Source organism: Odocoileus virginianus, chromosome 9 (genome assembly GCF_023699985.2).
Source record: "Odocoileus virginianus isolate 20LAN1187 ecotype Illinois chromosome 9, Ovbor_1.2, whole genome shotgun sequence".
Classification (NCBI taxonomy): domain Eukaryota; kingdom Metazoa; phylum Chordata; class Mammalia; order Artiodactyla; family Cervidae; genus Odocoileus; species Odocoileus virginianus.
Genome location: NC_069682.1, coordinates 8,750,823 through 8,767,843, shown reverse-complemented (window position 1 = coordinate 8,767,843; position 17,021 = coordinate 8,750,823). Strand labels below are relative to the sequence as shown.

The 17,021-nt window shown below is 39.2% G+C and overlaps 1 protein-coding gene and 1 long non-coding RNA gene across 5 annotated transcripts in view; one reads left to right on the top strand and one right to left on the bottom strand.

Moving 5' to 3' along the window:
- Positions 1 to 1,203: 1,203 nt before the first annotated feature.
- MACROD2 (mono-ADP ribosylhydrolase 2) overlaps positions 1,204 to 17,021 on the bottom strand; it is a 2,170,814-nt gene continuing 2,154,996 nt past the window's right edge. For all 4 annotated transcript variants that reach the window (XM_070471908.1, XM_070471910.1, XM_070471909.1 and 1 more), the window contains one exon: positions 1,204 to 4,886. The gene's annotated coding sequence lies outside the window, so the exon portion shown is untranslated. The remainder of the gene's footprint in view (positions 4,887 to 17,021) is intronic.
- LOC139036545 (uncharacterized) overlaps positions 6,723 to 17,021 on the top strand; it is a 41,895-nt gene continuing 31,596 nt past the window's right edge. Inside the window, exon 1 of the long non-coding RNA XR_011489324.1 lies at positions 6,723 to 10,800. This is a non-coding gene — a long non-coding RNA (uncharacterized lncRNA). The remainder of the gene's footprint in view (positions 10,801 to 17,021) is intronic.

Here is a 17,021-nt window from a genome sequence, read left to right as displayed (position 1 = left end):
CAAGTAGAATATAAGGCAAGCAATTTACAAAGTGCATTTCTCAATGGCAGAGTAGAATATCTTGGCATTTTATTCATGTTTAAATTTGGAAGAGAGTTCAGGGGATGCATTCGTATTTCTATCTTTCAAACCAAGGAACGGAGGTATTTGTTTCTCAAACCCCCACGCTGGGCCAGAATTCTGGCAAGAACAGTATAAACGAGTATCATTACCCTTTTAGTCTCGAGACTAAACTTAAACTAAACTTAAACCAGCAAACTTAAATGCTCTTCAGTGACATCTTTTAAAGGTAAAGGGGCAGAAGTGGGGGAGAAACATAAGTGATGGGCAAAGAGATGAAAAATTGAATGTAGATTTAAAAACACAACAAACTGTATTTGGCCAAGCTAGCATCATGTCAAATCATCTGTCTGCCACTTTGAAGTATTTGTGTTGGGGCTGCCCATTGTGAGAGAAGACTGTCCTGCCTACAATTTTCTTCTCATCAGACTCGTTTATTACTGAAAAAATGCCCCTTTGGTACAGCAGGTTAAAAAACCTGATTCTGCTTTAACTATTAAGCTTCTGGCTTTGTTGGATAAAAGGGCCAACCTTCTTTATTGCCTTCTAGAACAATACACTTGATAGCTCTTCCTCTGTAGGAGATAGAGGGAATTAAACATGATGGAATACAGATTTCCATTTTCAAAAGAACTTTGAGTTTCTCCCACAGCGGTTTTTGCAGCTCCATTGCCAGTGTCTTAACAATTTTGTAATTCAGTCATAATTCTGTCAACAGGAGGCTGAGGAGGACAGTGGTTTCAGCTGTCACATAGCCAGGCTGGCTATGTGACATAAAAGATGCTCAAAAAGAATTCCAGTAGTGGACGATGGGTTCTATAGGATGGGCCAGTGTTCACGGAACCATTGGCTTTATCTCAACAATGTATATCTTCACCTCAGAGGCTGTTGCTAGGGTAATTAACTACTTAGCATTCAGAGAAAAATTATACATTAGGTTTTATGTCTGTTCAAACTTCTGTATAGTTTAATTTTGAAAAACATGGGCACACCATTGATCAGTCTTAGTAGGGAAAGTTACAGTTGACTTGCAGGGGCAATTTTAAATACACATATTTGCAACCAGATATCTGCTGTTAAATGAACAGTTTTGAGTCATTAACTGCTCACAGTCAAGGAACAAATTTCACAAAACACGGATAATTCCACCTTATCCTCTCAAACAAATTTTATTCATATTCTAACAAATATAGCATGAAGGCAACAGTTGTTTAAGTTTCTTAGTGTATGGCACAGATGAAAAGAAACAAACATATTCAGAAGCAGTCCAGTGCTGAAATGCTGGTTTAACAAAAGAGGCACGTATTATTCTATTTAGCAGTTTATACCAGATCTCAGAAGACATTTTTTTTTTCCTTGCAAGCAACAGACTACATTTATTTGCATTAAGTAAAAACATATCTTGATCAAGAAAATTACTTTTTTTCTGATTTTCCTTTATATCACAAATGTCAGGGTAAGGCAAATCCTTAATGAATCGTATGATAAAAACCCTATTCCCCAAGAAAATATATTGAACATATTCTGCTAACTTTGTTATTTTTCAAAGCAAAGCTGACATGCACCACATACAGAAAAATGTTATTTCAAATCGAGTGCATCAAGCAGAGCTGTATTAATTCACAAAGAGGCTTTTCAGTGTTTCATAGAAAGATGTACAATTAGCTGCGATGACTAATAGGTGACCCAATGTCACAGACTGTGTTTCAGATGCCTTCTTTGTAAGCTTTTGTGAAGGAAGGCTTGTCCATCACTTGAGTAGTTACCAGCTAGAGGACAGACCCTTTGTCTCTCCTACAATGAGTACCTTTTTAAATAGAGCTATTATGTGGAAAGCCCACCTCCATCCTCTGTATGCAAACAGGACTTAAATAAGGGGCTATTTGCCTCCTACTCTCCTTCCTATAAACCCTTGAGTCATCTAGCCTGGCTTGAGTGTGGTTGGAAACTGACGTCCAGAATTCATGTTCGGAAAATGAATCAGTCTGGCAAATTTTCCATTGCACAGTTTGTACAATGACAGCACCAGTGAGATAAAGGTTTCCTGCGTTGTGGGTATCTTCCGTGTGGCCAAAAGCTCGATTTTTAATGTTTTACTATTGAAATAGAAATTTGCTTCATTGTTTGTTCTAAAGCATAAAATCTTCTAGCCAAACAGCAACCCAAAAGCAGAATGAGGGAAAAAATGAAAACACAGTCTAATCATAAAGTGGAGTGTAAACCAATTCGGGAGCAGGGTTGATGGTCTTTACTCCTCACTCAGTGTCCCAGATGCAGAGCCCATTTTCTTTTTCTATAATTTTCAGGCAGAGAACTCCTTCATCTCATTGATACCCACCCACATTGAAAACTGAATGAATGGCTGTCATTGACATCAAAAGGAACACCAGGACAGAAACACTTCTGATCCCTACTGCTCCTGCCAGAGACATTAGATCTTTGTCCATTAAAAAAAAAAATCCCCATCCTTCTTGCCACCTCACGTTGTTTTCCACTGTTACTCATCACTCAGCGTGAGTAGCCCTCATGCTTGGGTGTCACAGGAAATATGTCCTCCTGGTAGATTGCTCTTGTCAAGTGCTAGGTTGGCCAAGAAGTGCGTTCAGGTTTTTCTGTTACATCATATGGAAAACCTGAATGAGCATGTTGGCCAACCCAACACTTCACAAGAACGATGGCGCCTGTCAGCTAAGTCATACAGATGATGTGAAATATAGAAGCTGTCTGTATTCCCGTGGCATCATTGCTTGGATTAGTTAAAATGAGGCTTTTCCTTGGTTTTCTAGAAAGCAGTGTCTAATGGGAGTAGAGCACATATAGTTTCTGTATCAAACTGGGGGATAATGGCAGAAGGGGAAACAGCTGTTCCAGAATCATGACGTCACTTAAATGTCACTGCTAGGTTGATGAGCCACTTTAAAAATAACAACACAACAGAGGGTGTTAAAACATATTACACAGGTAGAAATACAACTTATTATTCCAAGAGACCAAATAAGCCATCAAATAAGGCAACAAGTTCAGAAAAGCCAAAACCAAATTCATAGGAAGACAAGAAAGTGAAATTTTCTTTAGAGGAAGGAGCAAAACTGAAGACCTCCATGAAATACGTAGAAAGCAGAGCCCCTGATTATTGTAGAAATGCTCCATTTGATCCATTCCTTTTCTCCCTCTACTAAGAAAAAAATATGCAGTTAACTTACATAAGGAAAGCCCTAAAGCCCTCATAAGGAAGATGGGTTTAAGAAGATGGAGGGGGGGACAAATGGAGAAAGTGTCATCAACATATATAAGTACTGTGTGCAAAACAGACAGCTGAAGGGAAGCATGGTAGAGCGAGCTCAGTCTGGCCTCTGTGATGACCCAGATGGCTGGATGGGGGCAGGGGATGGGGGCGCCAGAGGGAGGGGTATATGTGTAATTACGGCTGATTGCTGCTGTTGTACGGCAGAAACCAATATACCGGTGTAAAAAAATTAAAAAACAAAAACCAGGGGAAAAAAAAAAGATATGCAAGAAATAATGGAAGTTTCCACAGGGACGAGCAGACTGTTCTTAGAGCCGGGGAGGCAGTCTTCTTGCCTTCTGACGGTTCTATCCTGTTGGCTCTGGGACGATGCTTGTGACAACCTCTGACGTCTTCCCACACCCTTAATCCCTTGTGCCCACTGGACCAGGGACATCTTGGCTTATTAGTCCCGCTGCTTCCCTTCCATGCCTGCTGGGGGAGAGGACGGCCATCAAATTAGTCTTGAACTTGGCGTGAACAAAGCGCACCATTTAAATGCAAACCAGGGAGCCAGAAGTGCAAGCAAGGCCTCTAATTGCCTCCAAATTCAAACGAGAATCTGCTCTCTGGGTCATCAGTCCTTGGGTAAAAACAAGATGTCCTTTTATGGAAAGCAGATGTATGAAGATTTCAAGGAAAACTTTTTGTATTCTAAATGCAGCAGTCTCCCTCTCAACTAAAACGCCTAGGAAAGTGCCCTTAGAATTGTGTCCCAAGGAATCACTTCTCCCTGAGGGAAAGACACAGTTAAAGGCTTCCTGAACCAGGTGAGCTCTGCTGAAAGTCAGACAAGAACTGCACTTGCCGTCTTGTTATCAAGGAGGAGACCAGGGTCCATCCGCCTTCCTTGTTATGCCTCTGTGGTCTGCTCCGGATTAAACCCTGCCTTCATATTCCTCCTTAGAGCCTCATGGAACAGTGCTGGACCTTGGGAATCCCTGAATAAAAGACCATTTGCAACCAATCATCCTGACCTTTTTCCAAGCGATTTCTGAGGGTTTTGCCCACTTTCTGTCCTGCCTCCTTCCTCTGTGGATTCTACTGATAGAGGGTTTGATGTTTCCTCAAATGCACCTTATCAGTCACCTTCCTCTCTCTCTTTTTTTGGAAGAAATCACTGTACCAACCAGCTTTGTGAAATAACCGAGAAAGCAGACAGGGACCAGAAGACACTTGTGTGTTTCACGTGCCACTGCGACCCCGGGGCGGACTTGGGAGAAGAAAAGACAGAAACGACAGGGATAGCGCCTGAAAGTTGCATTCACGTGGGTCCCCCACCAAATGAAAGAAAACTTTTTTTTTTCTTTTTTTTCTTTTTTTTTTCCTTTCTGCGGGTAAACAGAACAAAATGCAGCTGGAGAAATGAGAGCAAAGGGTTCCCCGTCCTTCGGTGGGACTCGCCTCCCCCCACCCCCACCCGCCTGCACAGCACGTGTGCGCCGGCGTCTTCCTGCAGCTCCCCGGGGCCAGGAGGCCTGCACTCTTGAGGACTGTCATTCACTGCCATCGCACTGTCCCTCTGCTTCATCGCGTGCCCCTGCCGAAGACAAGGAGAAGCCATTTGTTAAAGACGTCTTCACAGGTTGAGCAAGGAGTATCTTTTTTTTTTTTTTTTCCATTTATTTTTATTAGTTGGAGGCTAATTACTTTACATCATTGCAGTAGTTTTTGTCATACATTGATATGAATCAGCCATGGATTTACATGTATTCCCCATCCCGGTCCCCCCTCCCACCTCCCTCTCCACCCGATCCCTCTGGGTCTTCCCAGTGCACCAGGCCTGAGCACTTGTCTCATGCACCCAACCTGGGCTGGTGATCTGTTTCACCCTAGATAATATACATGTTTCAATGCTGTTCTCTTGAAACATCCCACCCAAGGAGTATCTTTTAAATACAGCCATTTAAATGTTTCTCACCCTTTAAACGTGCCTAGAAAGATGTTTAAATTATCAGAGAGCTTGGGATATCTGAGCTGTCATTGGTAGCATGGAGAATCTTCAAAGGCCATATAAATCATTGCTAATAAAGGTACGCAACATGGACAACTTGCTGATGGGGGAGGTTAACTCAAGTCTTCAAAGTATTATTTGAAACACTGAATCTTGAAGCCATAGGTCCTCTCTTCTTGGCCCTATCACATGTTCCAGTTTCCAGGGCTCAACATAGAAACAGTAAAAATGTACATGCTGCTGGTTTGCAACAGACATGAATGGTCATCTCACTGCTTTGAGATCGTACTTATTAAGTAGGCATCTGCTGTGTTCTCCACTTGTGAAAGAACTCTAAGATATCCTGCTTTAGAAAAACCTATAGGGAAATGCATAGATCACAAGTATACTGCAGTCTTTTGAAAAATGCATTTAACCCACACCACTACCAAGACATAAAACACTCCCATTGCCCCCAGAAAGTTCTCATTTCAATTATGAACCCTACTCTTTTTTAAAAAAAATTATTTTAATTGGAGGCTAATTACTTTACAATATTGTGGTGGTTTTTGCCATACATTGACATGAATCAGCCACGGGTGTACATGTGCCCCCCCAACCCCGTCCCGAAACCCCGTCCCCCCTCCCCCCCATCCCATCCCTCAGGGTCGTCCCAGTGCACAAGCTTTGAGTATCCCGTTTCATGCATCGAACCTGGACTGGTCATCTGTTTCACATGTGGTGATATACATGATTCAATGCTATTCTCTCAAACCATCCCACCCTTGCCTTCTCCCACAGAGTCCAAAAGCCTGTTCTTTATATCTGTCTCTTTTGCTGTCTTGCATATAGGGTTGTCGTTACTGTCCTTCTAAATTCTATATATATGCGTTAATACACTGTATTGGTGTTTTTTTTTCTTTCTGATTTACTTCACTCTGTATAATAGGCTCCAGTTTCATCCACTTCATTATAACTGACTCAGATGTGACGAACCCTACTCTTGCTGGAACGAACAATTGATCTGATTTCTGTTACCATAAATTACATCTCATCAAGGATGAATTGGAGATGATCTCTGAGCTAACTTTCTGTTCTAGTGTCCTATGAATCTTTAAAAAAATACTCTTTGAGGTGTTTATGTGTTTGGAAAAGCAGTATAGTGCTCATTGTAGATAATGTTTAAAGTATCCAAAAGTAGACAAAGAATCCTGCATAATCCTTCTATTGATACTAACTTCTGTAATTAATGTTACACAGTATTTTCTTATATTTTCTATCTCTTTCTACCTATATATAAATCCATTAATTTTAATAATGAAACTTGCAAACATGAAGGAAATTGGACAACAGTAAATATATCTAGAATATATTTACCATTCAGATTTAGCGTTAATATTTTTTAAATTTCCTTGCAATCTTTATTAAAAAAAATAAAACATTATGGATAAATTAAAATATTTACAGATAGTTTTGATTTATCTGTATATTATCTCTTACTTCCCAGAGATTACTGAATCCTGATATTAGTGTGAATCCACAACATGCATGTTTTTATACTTTTACACACATATATATTTACAAATAGACACAAGGAAGTATGTAGTGTTATGTGGTGTATTATAAAATATACATAATTATTGTAGTCTTTTAAGCATTCATTAATATTGTTACAAATTTGTAATCAATATATATTATGGTTTTCATTTGTGTTTACCATTTCCTTGGCTTGCAATTGTTTCCTACACCATACTCTTTTCTCTGGGCTCAATTTTCTTTTTACTGTTGTGCCTCCTTTGGTAGCTTTTAGAGAAAAGGTATGTGAGTAGCAAATCTTTCTTTTTTCCTGAAAATGACAAATGTCATTTTCTTAAATGACACTGAAACTAGTGAAGAACTCTATGTTGACCATTATTTTCATCCACGTTTTGAAGACTTAGAATTATTCCATTATCTTCTGACCTAAATTCTTGATTTTGGGAAGTTGCTGTCCTTGCAATACTTATTTATTTGTGGTTAAGTCTTTAATTGTTTTAATTTTTCCTCTTTGTTGGTGTTCTGCAGTGCATAAGTGTGAATTTATTTTGTTTTGTTTGTGCTGGATCTTAGTTGCAGCATGCAGGACCTTCCATTTTTGCTGTGGTTGTGCGGTATCTTTTAATTGTGGCATGTGGGGTCTTTAGTTGCAGCATGCGAGCTCATGGTTGCAGCATGTGGGAGGCCTGTGGGATCTAGTTCCCTGACCAGGGATGGAACCTGGGTTCCCCTGCATCAGGAGTACAGGGTCTTAGCCACTGGACCACCAGGAAAGTCTTGTGAATTTATTTTAAATATGCCCTTCTTGTAACTTATGATTCTTCTTTTAACTCAAATTTTTTGACTTTCATCAATTCTGATAAATCCTTGGCAGTATCTTTCAAATACTATCAACATCTCCTTTTAGAGCTCTTGCTGAACAAAGAATGTCTTAGTTATTCTGCTTCTATTCCTTATGTCTCCTCATGTGTCATTTATATTGCTATACACTGACTTGCTTTTTCCAAATTGTTAATTTTTCATAGTTTGCTGCTTTCTTACAGTTTTATGTCTACTTGTTATCTTTTGTCACTTAAAGGTATTTATTTTATGAAATCTTCAACATTACCCTCAAGTTCTTGTAGTGCTAATCATCCTGCAATTTTACCCATCAACTCTCATTCATAATAGATCATTTCCTTGTGTGTTTTATAAACTCATCTTTGGAAATTTATTTCTTCAGTAGGAATTCTGAAGGATAGTTTTACATTACATTTCCATTTGCGGACTCTCCCAGGGGGTCACAATGGTCTATAATCAAGTATAAATTAACTTCTTGGTTTGTATATTACTGTATGACTTTAGATGGCATAAATTTGTGTTTCAAACACATGGTGTATATATGTTTTCTGCTTACCATGGGGGCCTTTTCTTTCCCCATGGAGCACCCTAGGCCAGCTCAAGTCTTCTTGTTAACATCCTGAGCTGGGAACCCCAGATTTATTTATGTAGAGGCGTCAACTTCAGCTCCTTACCTTGAGGGGCCCAAGGTCCAGGTGGGCATTAAAACCCAACCTTCTAGCCTTAGAGTCTATATCTGCACAGCAACCAAACTGTAGTCCTGGGGGCAGCTGCATCTTCAGCTCACCAGATTATTGCTTTGGCCTCAAATTCCTCTTCATTTTCGATAGCTTTCATGTTACTGAGCTATGTATTCTAAAAATATTTTTGTTACAGCTTCTCTCTCATTTCTAAGCATTTGTATTGACAGGGTTTTTTATTTTTTCCACCTTTTCAGTCACCCATTGTTACAAAACAAGCCACGCCAAAACACAGTGGCCCCAAAACTCACAACTTATTATTTCTAATGGTTCTATAAATTGGCTTGGGCTCAGGTGGGCAAGTTCATCTACTCTAGGCGGCATCCACTGGGGTCTGAGCATCCAAAATGCCCTCTCACTTTCTAAAATCTCTCTCCATGTGGCTGTCCCCATTCTATACCACAGCTTGAGCTTTGTAGAGGGTGGCTGGATTCTAGGAGCAAGCATTCTGAGATCATAAAAGTTACAAGGTCTCTTAAAGCCCACCCTGGAAGCCACACTTGACCTGCCATGTTTCCGCAGAACAAAGGTTCAGATTCCATACGCATCCTTTGTTGAACAAGGCACTGGTTCAGTCACTAAGTTGTGTCCAACTTTTTTGTGGTATCATGGACTACAGCCTGCCAGTCTCCTCTGTCCATGGGATTCCCCAGGCAGGACTACTGGAGTGGGCTGCCACTTCCTTCTCCAGGGGACCTTCCCTTCCCAGGGAAGATGAACCCAGGTCTCCTTCATTGGCAGGTGGAGTGTTTACCACCGAGCCACCCAGGAAGCCTGTAACCGTCTTTACGTGCCCTCAAATACTTGTTGGAAAATTATTCTTACATTTCCACAGCACTCTATTGATTCAGTGAACTGTTCCTCTATTGTCATTTATGACATCCCTGATTTTCAAACATATTATACAGCACTAAACTTTCTTGTATTATGTCTTTGAACTCTAATTTTAATCCCATTTCACTGTATTTCATTAATTTTCTTGGAGGTATGATGCACAGAACTGAAGGTCCTTCCTGTTGCACTACCAATAACTGCTACAAACCCAGCTATGTAAATATTTCTGTGGGAACTGATGAAGTTCCTTAGGCCATACTGTTTGCTGTGACAGCTGTGTTCAGAAATGCACTGTTTTTTAGGGAACAGCACTGTGTCAAAGAATTCTGTTCTGGAGGTATCTGAACTTCCATTGATCAACTGAGTGACCCTGTGTGAGTCATTTCTTCCTGGAGTTGAAGGACTGCTCTGAAGAGGTAAGGGAGGAGTCAGGATATACTTTTGCAACAAAGTTAAACTAATTTTGAACTTTAAGTTTTGACAACTTATTCACTTTGGTAAAGGTATGTAGGTAGATTCATGTTTATGGCCAAGGGATATATTTTGATATTAACCAGGGAAAACATACTTATTTTGGTATTTCATCTAGATATTGATCATACAGAAAAATAATAGTGTCTGTAAGGAAAAAAATCTAGACAAGCAGTCTGTAGTGTATTGGCAGTAAAAGGGGAAAAAGGTAAGACAGTACTGAAGAACTTGCATTTAAATTGTTCAGGTTTAGTCTCACTTCATTACTTTTTAATGGAAACTTTTCTACCATATCATTTCTGCAGCTTAGGATAATTTTAAGTACATGAATAAGGTTTAAAAAAAGATGAAATGTTTGTAAGACCATGTTTATATGAGTTTACATTTTTATCAGTCCTATGCTGTATATGTATTGCACGAATGCTATTATAATTTAGTTTTAAATAAAGTTTAAAATCATGATGGGAAGACAGCTGCCTGCTTTCACATATTCTGAAACTTTAGTCTGCCACCATGCTGGAGCTTGAGTGTGGTACAACTTGGACTTCTGGGAGAGTAGAGAAACCTATGGAGAAGATGCTGGGAGATGTGAATAAAACATTTGCCTGCCATATTCCACCACCCTGACACTGAGCCCTGAGGGGACTTATGATGGGAAAGAACAAGGCAGTTCTTTCTGAATAGGAATAGATAAGGTGCATATCAAAGAAATAATTTCAGTGAGCCCAGATTCTCGCATCTTCCCATATGTAGACAAGTGCTAAATTCATTACCTTGAGATGTCTGGTTTTCCTTAATTAATGGCAATCTTTTGATGTTTCAACTACTTGATTTTTGTTGCAAAACTATGCATCCTGGCTCTTCCCTTGCCTCTTCAAAGCAACACCTCAGAGCTATCTGAGAGGTTGCCTCCTGGTCTTGAAGTCCTCAGAAAGTTTACTGAATAAAACATAATTTTCAACTTTAAGGTTGTGCATTTTTTTCTTCCAGTTGACAGTTTTGGCAACCAAATGAAGGAGCCCAGAGCAGAGTCCCTCACCTGAACTCTACCAGGGACCTCTGGGCCCAAACACCTCCTTGGGGAGTCCAGATGACTTTTGGTGAGTCACTTCTGGTTTTCAGATCTCCTATTATTGGTTAATGATGCTAAATTTTATGCAGCGGTGTTAAGCTCCTCTTTGGAGGAGTCAGTGGTCCTTGAAACTTAGTTTCAAGAAGAGGTACCTGCTTCATCCTCAGTGAAGGCACTGGGGAGATTTTGTTCAGTTTAGACACTCGGGTTTTATTCTCAGTTGAAAGTCTGGGGAGATTTTGCTCGGATGCAAGAACACTGAGCAGGGTTGGACTGGGTGATTCGGGGAAGACTGGCCTGCTGTCTTTCCTTGAATTGCCTACCGTCATAGAATCCGTCAGCATGAAACCAACAGCTCATGAGAGTCTCCAGCTCTGAAGAAGGGGCCATCTCTTGGCTGGCAATGGCTTTCTCAGGCAACTGAGAAACTTACAGGAGTGGTGGAGGCAAAGACATCATGCCACGTAGCTGTCCCTATAGGAAAATCCATTCATTTTCATTCAAGCTTGCTCTGCTGGGGACATGAGCTCCCATGGTGGTCTTATACCACCAGAGGGAAAACGTGAGACATGTTAAGAGGAGCTGAAACTACTCTGGGGCAAATCCTGGAGGCATTAAGCTCACAAGTGGTATATTGGCCCACCACCTGATCATCACTAGTAATTCTATTTTGACAAACCAACCTCTGAATGCAGAATAAAGTTTTCAAAACAAAAAGGAATGACAGATTGCCAGCCTCCAACTAATACCCCAGACAGGTCTACGTTCCTACAGTATTTACTTAATTGGGAATTAAAGAAAGTCTTGTCCTGATTACAACTAATAATGGGGTTCTTTTATTGCGTACACAGTTTTAAAAATAGCCTGCTTGATTAAAAAAAAAAATCCTTTCAAAATTCTGACCTTAAAGAAACAAAAGCCCCTCCAGGGGTAGTTTGTGTTTTTCTTCATCTGTCTTTGAAATGTAACGTATCAAGTGTGAAACAGATCGCCAGTCCAGGTTGGATGCATGAGACAAGTGCTCAGGGCTGGTGCACTGGGATGACTCAGAGTGATGGGATGGGGAGGGAGGCGGGAGGGGGGATCAGGATGGGGAACACATGTAAATCTATGGCTGATTCATGTCAATGTATGGCAAAAACCACTACAATATTGCAAAGTAATTAGCCCCCAACTAATAAAAATAAATGAAAAAAAAGAAAAAAGAATATCCATGAAGAATTCTCTCAAAAAAAAAGAAAAAAAAAAGAAATGTAATGTTCTACCTGATCATCTGTGTGTGTGTTGAGAACTTGGTCTCTGCCATCCAAAATGTATAGTGTACATATGTCAGCCAATTGAATAGACTGGGGTTCTCAGCAGTCTTTGTCTGGCCATGCCAACTCTCAGGGGCTTTTCACCATCTTAACCTTCATTGTGCTAGCCTGCACAATGCAGGCCTTTCTTAAATTATTTTGACACGTAACCTTTCTGAATCTTATTTAGGTGGCATCTTTGCACTCTCTTCTGAGGAAGGCTTTTGCCCTATTGTTTAAGTCACTATTAAGATATATCTCATTAATGGCCAGTTGATGGATCTTTAAATAGGACTTAGGAATGAGTAAACATTTAGAGCTCTCTCATTATAAAAAGCTCTTTTATTGGTACTTATTAAAAAAAGAAATTAAAGGGTGAAAAATACATATTGAATGGTCGACCTAGGAATACTGTTAGTTTAAAACAAATAAGAAAAATCAGCTTGTGAGTTTTGGTTAATCATATTTTGGGGGGTAGACTTGTTTCACTGGGGAGTGCTTCCCCTGGTTGGTATTATAAGACAGGGCATATAATCTCACCCTCAGGAAATAGCGATTAAACATACTAAAGGAAGCCAGTAGGGCTAACCTGAGCTTTACCATATAAAGTAAAAACTGGGAGCTAATATTCAAGGGCTAATAGTAATAAAATCAGTGATTTTTCTTTGGGTTTAACTTGTGCACTCAGAAAGAGGGCCTTGAATACCTTATGCAAGCTTTTGAAGACATGCTTAAGTTAAACTCTAAAGCCCTAGAATTTAGAACATATTCTCTCTCAAAGGCAAATTAAATAAGATATGGTTCGGCAAATCAATTTTTAAATATCATTTAGGTGACAGTTCTCTGGAGAATTAAAAGCAATTGTCTTTGCCTTGTTAATTTCTACAAATGAGAAATGTTAAGTACAGCCCACAATGACCTGAGACTGGGTCTAATTAGCTCAAGCAAGTAGAACCTGAAACCAAGGGGAAAAAGGGCAAAAGTGGCCCTTTTAAATTGTGACTGGGGGCAAGTTCCTGTGCCTGATGCCTAGGGAGGCCAAAACCCCAAAACATCAGAGTTTGGAGCAAATAGCAGTTCACTGCAGGGCCAAGTACGGAGAACAGGCACCACCTTGAACTCCCAGATGGTCTGGGGGGAGAAGTGTTTACTAGGCAAAGTTTGGGCTGAGGGCCACAGGGTTTGTACTTTCTTCTGATCGGTCGGTGGTGAGGTCAAGGGTGGTGCCCAGTGAGTCTTGTGCTCAGCCTGAAGTGGGGGTCTGAGTTTCTGCAGCAGAGCTCAAACATTTTGTTGTCATGCATACTCCTCGAGGAGGAACCAGGAGCCCGCTTTATCGCTCTATCGCTGCATGATTGTCTCTTGACTGCCCCTCCTCTGTTTCTTCATTCCCCGGTAAGCAATTGTTGCAATCTGCTCTTTGGAACTCAGGGAAGAGTCAAGAATGCTGAAGGAAGCTTATTTCCTACCAACAAGAAAGGGACAGGGAAAGGATTTGTACCCAGAGGGCCCCACAAGGTCCTGCTGAGTTTCAAAACTTCTGCAAAGGGTCTCTCGGCCAAAATTCACTTCATAGCCTCCTTCGGGGTAAGGGCTTATCAAGAACAAATACCAATCTTAAAGTGTTTTCCATGACTAGTGAAGCCTTGCTCGTCTGAGCACGCAACTTTAATGTATTCCAACTGTTATTTATAAAGTAGTAGGTTTACATTGCAATATCTGATTCATAACTAAATTTTTTTAACTGAAGCTATGAGAGCTCTAGTTTTTTCTGTGTACACATTACACATATGAGACGTCTCTACTTCTGGGAAATATTATCAAAATTAAACTTATAAAAGAGCTCTGTTTAATTTACTTTAAAGTGCTTATGAACTAAATATTTCTAAATATGAAAGAAGCAGGCCAGAATGAATTTTAGGTTCAAAAAATCTAGAAAGTATTCAGTATTAAATTAACATCTGGCATCAAGCTTAAGATTGCTGGTTTAATCAATAAAGACTTGTCTTTTATTTTACCTAGGTTTAATGAAGGTCAATACATTTATTTTTGTTACAGAGTTTGTCAACAATAAAAAATTAACTTGGTATGATGAAATTCTTATAAATACACTATAAAGGAGACAAGATAAGTTTGGGGTGAACTCTTTAGAAATAATTATGCTTTAGGAATGTCAAACTTGAAAATAATCTCTTCATAAATTTGATAAGTTGAAGAACTGTGCTAAATGAAGTTAAACAGTAGAAGCTTATTGAAGAGCTAGGTCATACCCAAATAAGATGCTGAGACAGTCTCTTCCTTTACAGAGAAGCTAAAGATATTTAGAGCTATTCATATGTATGTTTGGTGCCACACTGAGATATTTTTATAAGAAAGCACATGTTTTTAGAAATTATTATTGATATTTGTTTGCCATGCCAAACTACAGAACGCAAATGTAGTTCATAATTGCTTACTTCTTCTTAGTACACAGTAGGAAAGTAAGATGTGCGTTGTGACAAAAGAAGGTACGAAAGATGGAATTGTGTTTTTTTAAGGGAAAAGAAAATAATTTTGTCCCAAAGTTGGTTCTTTCTAGATGGGGAAAAAATAGGGGACAAAATAATAAGCATACAGAAAGTGGCTGGAAAATAAACCTGAGAAAAGAGTTTTGTGCATGGTCAGGACTGACTGAATTTAGATTGAATTTAATAAAGTAGATGGATTTTGTTGTTGAAAGTAAGCTGGTGTAAGCCTGGAGTTTCATTTTCTCTCTGTTAAGAGAATAAAGTTTTCTTGGAGTACAGCATTGATAGCATTGTGTGAGTTTCTGGGCCTTTAAGTGAGCTGTTTTTACTTTTGAACTCTTTTGTCAACTTTGGTTAAGTGTTCACTGTGATCTTATTTGACCAAGTGTTTTAAAACTTTTTGTTATTTTTGACAAACTTCACATCAAGTTTTAATTAACATCTCCAGCTAACTTAAAAAGGCTTCAGAGGACCCCTATGGCATCTCAGAGAAGAATATCAGACTAATTAGGCTTATGGTATGTTAAATTACTTGAGAAACGTTGTCAACTGATTAGAGATGAACCTTAGGTTATATTTTGTGGATTATTGTCATTATTACAGATATCTTAAAATGTATATTAATTCCTAAAAATCTGATATGCCCTGGTATAATATTGATCATAATTTCAGTTTTTATCTTAAAATCTTATATGTCACAAATTCTAGTTTTTATCTTGAAATCTTATATGTCACAGCAATATCCAAGTTTCTTGTCAAGTGCATTATAATTTGATCTTTAACCAAGCCTTTTTAAGTCTTGCTATTTAAAGCCAATCATTGTTTTACTTTGATACTTCTATAAAAATGAAGGTCTTTAAGAAAATTCATAGAAAGGATTTTTGACAAATAGAAGTTTCTGATCACTTTTAGATCATATCACTGAGCTGGGTAAGAAATTACAAAACTCTAATGGAAAACCTGAAGATTTCACCTAGATCATCAGGAATTAATTAACTGATAAGTATAATTTGTGATATTGTGACTTTCTGGGAAATATATTCTTAATTTTTGTTTTCTAAAAGAAAAATCTTTTATGCTATGGCCCTCAACAAGTTGACAAAGTATACTTCTGTAAACAAACATGAAACATCTTTTTCTCTCTACCTGATCCTTCTAGGATTTGACTTCTCCAGTTAGATCTGTGGACTTGATGATTTATTGCAACCAGATTACAACTATTTATACTAGTCATTATTTTAGTTTCTTCTGTTTTGTTTCCAAATTGTTTATGCTTTGTATCTATCTCTGCTGTACTATGACTTTATTAATATTACTAGCTGTATTGCCTATTGTCTAATTTATAAGATTGCCTCTTGTATTACCCAGTGTGTAACCAGGTCTCCAACAGAACCAATGATGGCTAAAAGTCTTGAGTTAATCCACCATATACACATAACTCTACATAAAATAATTGTAATAGTGCAACTCTAGATATGGGAAGAAGCCACAGGGGAAAACATTTCCTGGATCATAATAGACTAGTAATGCAAGCAATCCAGAGAATTTTAATTATCAACAGGACCTAATCCAAAAAAAATAACACATTGAGTGACCGATCAACAGAATATCTGTCTGGTTTAGGAATGAGCCATTCCTAGCACTGTGCCACAAAATTGCTCATGAAATGTCTCTGAAGGCTGGTCAGATTTTGACCAAGGGGAAGCACTGTGAGAGAAAAATGTTGCCTGCCATATAGTGTGGCCCCCACAGTGAGCCGGCAGGATGGAGACGAACAGGCTGCCTAGTGCCAAGCCCTCAACCATTGCAGCCACCCCCAGCAGTGTACCGAGGGGACTCAGGATGGGGAAGAACAGGATAGTGGCCCTAGGTAGCTATGGTGCTTAGCGAGGGAGTGATTTCAATGAGCCCAGACTCTTGCACCTTCCCATATATAGAAAAGCACTAAATTCATTAATTCAAGGTATCTGGTTTTCCTTTTGATGTTGTGACTACCTGATCTTTATTGCAAAACTCCAAAAAATCCTGGTTGTTCCTTTACCTCTTTGGAGCAGCCCCCCAGAGCTAGTCTGGGCTTGAAGTCCACAGAAAGTCATCGAGCGAGACATAATTCTCAACTTTTAGGTTGTGTCTTTTTCCTTCAGTCGACAGGCAAGGATGTCAACACATCTGTGTCTAGCTCCAGGTAACACACAGTTCATTTACACACAGTTCATTTATCCCATAGGATTTTTTCACAGCTAAGCATTTTAAGCTAGGAATCAGAATAGCAAACCTGGCTTCTTTCCTTTAATTCTTCTCACCAGCCCTCAAGGTACAAAAAAGGGTAACAGACCACTTAGTATTCTAGATACACTTTAGTCTTGGCTGAGTGATTTAGAATGTTGGCCTAGAAAATCTCCTAAACATCATCTGGTCCCATTTATTTTCCTGTGGTATTTCCTGGG